Source organism: Trachypithecus francoisi, unplaced genomic scaffold (assembly GCF_009764315.1).
Source record: "Trachypithecus francoisi isolate TF-2019V2 unplaced genomic scaffold, Tfra_2.0 Lachesis_group6, whole genome shotgun sequence".
Lineage (NCBI taxonomy): Eukaryota > Metazoa > Chordata > Mammalia > Primates > Cercopithecidae > Trachypithecus > Trachypithecus francoisi.
In genome coordinates this window covers 91,594,504-91,599,070 of record NW_022681471.1, presented here as the reverse complement: position 1 = coordinate 91,599,070, position 4,567 = coordinate 91,594,504, and positions in this window count along the sequence as shown.

Sequence of the window (4,567 nt, the reverse complement as noted above, 5' to 3'; positions counted from 1 at the left end):
TGTGACCTCATTTGGAAATAACATCTTTGCAGACATAACTAATTAAGGATATCAAGATGAAATCATCTTAGATTTAGGGTGGGCCCTAAACCTAATAATTGATGTCCTTTTAAGAAGAGGAGAGGACACAGAGACACACACAGAGAAGTAGGCCATGTGGAGACAGAGATTTAAATTATGCTGTCACAAATCAAGAAATGCCAGGAGCTACCAGGAGCTGGAAGAGGCAAGAAAGAATTCTTCTGTAGAGTCACAGAGAGCATGGCCTTGCTGCACCATGATTTCTGACTTCTAGCTGCCAGAACTGTGAAAGAATAAATTTCTTGTGTTTTAAGCCACTCAGCTTATGGTATTTTGTTACAGCAGCCTTGGGAAACTAATACATCCCCCAAATTTGATCTTGGAAAATCCCTTTTCATCCATCAAGCTTCAAGTTAAACATTACTTCCTCAGAGAAGCCATTCCTGACTAAATCAGATCCCCCCATCAAAAGTTAGATTTCTCGGCCAGGCACGGTGGCTCACACCTGTAATCCCAGCACTTTGGGAGGCCGAGGTGGGCAAATCACCTGAGGTCGGGAATTTGAGACCAGCCTAACTAACGTGGGAAAACCCTGTCTCTACTACAAATACAAAATTAGCCAGGGATGGTGGCGCATGCCTGTAATCCAAGCTACTTGGGAGGCTGAAGCAGGAGAATCACTTGAACCCGGGAGGCAGAGGTTGTGGTGAGCCGAGATTACACCATTGCACTCCAGCCTGGGCAACAAAAGCGAAACTCTGTCTCAAAAAGTAAATAAATAAATAAATAATAAATAAATAAAAAGTTACATTTCTTTTTAGTCTGTGTTATACTTCATAATAAAATATGGAAAGATAGGTAGATAGATCGATAGGATTTTTTTCCATGTCTTTTTTTTTTTTTTTTAACATGTCATGTTTTACCCCACTTGACATGAGGGTAGGGAAGGGACCTGGATGTTGTTCACTGCATATTCCCAATCCTTATGGCAGAGTTCCTGTACTTAGTAGATACTCTTTCTTTGTTCTGATTCTCTCCTGGGTCTCCTACATCACCATGTGCTCCTCTCAGTATCCTTTGCTGTTTCCCCTTCATCTCCCCAACCATAAACGTTAGAAGGTCCCACAGCTCAGTCTTCAGACCTCTTTTCTTCTCTATCCACATTTACTTCCTAGGTAATTTCATCTTGTTTCATGGCTTTAACTGCCTTCTCTATGCTGACAAATCCCACGTGTGTATCTCCCCTGAACTATAGACTTGTCTATCCAAGATGCCTACTTGTAATCTCTGCCTCTGTGTCTGTTAGAGTGTTTGATTTCTTAGTCTCGATGCAAGTTACAGATGCAGTTGTTTTGTGAAAATTCGATGAGCACTTTTCTGTTAGAATGTGATATTTCAATTAAAAATTATTTTTAAAGTAAAAAAGTAACAAGTCCCAAAGCAAAACTCCTAATCTTGCCCCCTTGCCTGTTTCTTGCACCACCTACTCCATATTGGTATCTGGAAACTCCATTTTTCCACCTGCTCAAGGCAGAATCATTGGAGGCATCCTTGACTTCTGACACCCATGTCCAATCCATCAATTCTGCAATTATGTTCTCACTTCAAAATATATCTAGAGTATAGCCACTTCTTTCCACTTTCCAGTGCAAGCCATCATTCTCTTCTCCCTTCACCAGTCAACGGTCTATTCTCAGCACTGCAGCCCCATCACTCCTTGGCTGAACACCTCCCAATGACTTCACTTCCCACTCAGAGTAAAAATCCAAGTGCTTTTCAGAGCCTGATCCTATCCCCTTATGCCTTTCTCCTCACTTACTCCACATCACTGTCCTTGCTATTCCTCAAATGGGCCAAGCACAGTCTTTTGTATTGTTACTCCCTCTGCTCAGAATTCTCTTCCCCAAAATATCTGCCTAGCTCACACCCCCCTCTTCCTTAAGGTTTCTGCTCAAATGTCACTTTCCCAGTGAGGCATCCTCCAAGCACTCAATACAAAATAGTAACCCACCTCTCCCTGGCACTCGTTAACTCCCTTCCCTCGCTTTTTCTTCCTCCCAATACTTATTCATTTATTGTCATATCCACCCACTAGAGTAATAACCTCCGTGAGACTGGAGACTTTATCTGTTTTGTTCACTGTTCTATCTATCCCTAAGCTTAGACCAGTGCCTGGTACGTAGTAGGTGCTCAACAAATAAATGATCTCAGAGGGTAGAATTAACTGTTAGAATAGATGCCTCTTGAGAATACTGAAGAGGAAGGAATGTATTCTAGAACCTGTGAAGGGGTTAGAAATCAATAATACTTCACAAAGAAACTGATATTGAAACACAGTTATGGAAAATGAGTAGGACTTTTATTCTTTGAGAAAGGATAAAGGACAGTCTACAATTCCCATACAAGCAAAAATATTATTACTTAAAAATAAAATCCAAAAATAAACAAAAAGGAAAAAGGAATTGTCTCATACTATAAACCAGGACCTTTCCCTATCAACTGTGGGACTAGTTAAAATATAGGGTAAAACTTTTGCTGTATTAAACAATCTCAAGTAATATGTCCTTCTTAATAGAATCTGTTTAAGAGTAAGGAATTCACTAACTTCACTGCTTGTTAAAATAAAACATTAAAATTTCACCTGCAATGCCTCTTGAAATTCAGTTGATAAGCCCACCTCAATTTGGTTTCAGTTTATTCTAAGCCTGTGCTTATAGGTATAGGAAAGCAAGTTTTTTGACTACTGGCTTGAATGGTAGTTTCTTATGATAAAACTAGATTTACACAATGAAATTTCAAGAACATTTATAAACAAGTCTATTCCACTAAGATAAGATTTATAAACCTAACACTGTAAAAGCACACAAAAGTGACTTATTTAATTTTGTATGTGCTTCATGTGATATAACATGTATCACTTAATAACCGAGTGGCAAATGGAATTTCAACACTTCTTTGTTGTAGTACTTTTTGTAAGAAAAGGAGCAAAATATTGTACTGAATGAATCTAAAGTAGAATTCTTTCAACAAATGCATGGCCTCAATATTCGTTTGGTAAAAACAAAGGCAATCTTGCTCAAAAGACAAAGCTGTACATTCTGATATTCTAGTCTTGGTTTTGCCACTTAGTGGATTGTGCAAGTCACTGGGCCTCATTTGATCCACGCTATTTACAAAGTCGATTCTGCTCTCATGTTGTATCTGTAGGAGGTAATGCGTTTGGAATTAAATCAAGCCGTCATTACGGAAGCTTAAATGTTTTGAAATTTTAGTACAAAAAAATCATACACTTTCCCAGGTAATCTGAGATTCAGGAGGAAGTTACTTGAATTGGTACAGATTCTGATTTTGACATGCCTATGGCCTTACACCATAGGTCATTGTTTCTTTGGCTATATTCTCCCTCCCACAATAAACCATGGAATGTTCTCATCCATCATTCAAATTTTAAAATAATCAGCTTATAAACCCAGTAAATAGGTGGTGAATCTGAGAACCCCTATAAGATCCAAACAAATGAAACGATACCAGCCTACACTCAATGAAGGCCAAATAAAATTATGAGCTTTCTGTTTTCTCCTGGTCTAGTCTCATGTGACAGCAGAGAGAAAGGGAAAGAAACCAAACAGTTTTTCATCGTAGGCCCCTACAAATTCCCTTCCTAACTGGTGTCGAATCAAGCATGGGGGGTATCATTCAAGGTGACATTTACTGCTTCCTTTCCTTCTGCTTAGAGGCCAGCACATGCAGCAGCCTGAAACCTGACCTCAGACACTGATCTCCTATTTGACCCATGAACCTAGCCTGGGACAGTTCAGTTATACACATTCATGAATCATGCGGCTATCACTTTCCCCTGTCACAGCTGGTTAACCTTGGGGAATTACCATGGGAACAGTCTTGTCCCATGCTTGCTCATGAGATCCAGCATAGATACTGTGCACCTGCCCCAACTGAGTTTCTGGGAAAGTGTGTCTTTTCTCCCCCAGCCTCTCTCTCAGTGACAGAGACACGAGTCTTTTTGTGTGCCCCCTATGGACCCTGAGTCTTGCACATCTGCAATGAATTCCAAACCCAGGAAACTTATTTCCGAGCTTTCGAAGTGTTTAGATTTGAACTGGGATCTTTGAAACTTAAAGGTTTCCTCATTATATAGGAATTCCAAATATTTTAACCTGGGTGTATTACAGGGGAACTTCAACACAGGGAAAAGGAGCTTCCTAGATGCCAGTGAACCCAGGGTCATGCCAATGGCATTAGCATGCTGAGGTTCCCTTTTAGAAATTCTAGTGTTGCTTCTAGAGAGCTGCTAGGGCAATAGAAGACCCTGACAATCTATGGTTCCCTGACATTCCTTGGGTCTGGAAATACTCGGCAAATTTGAAGTCTTTTGTTGTTTGAGTTAAGAATATGCTTGGAAAAGTGCATCATTCAGCTCTCAAACTAAATGATGTAGGCTCTAAATAGCTCCCATGACAGTCTGTCTCAGAAAAGAATGCATTTCACAGAAGTATTCAGGGATTCCATTTTTTAAAGAGTTCTTGTA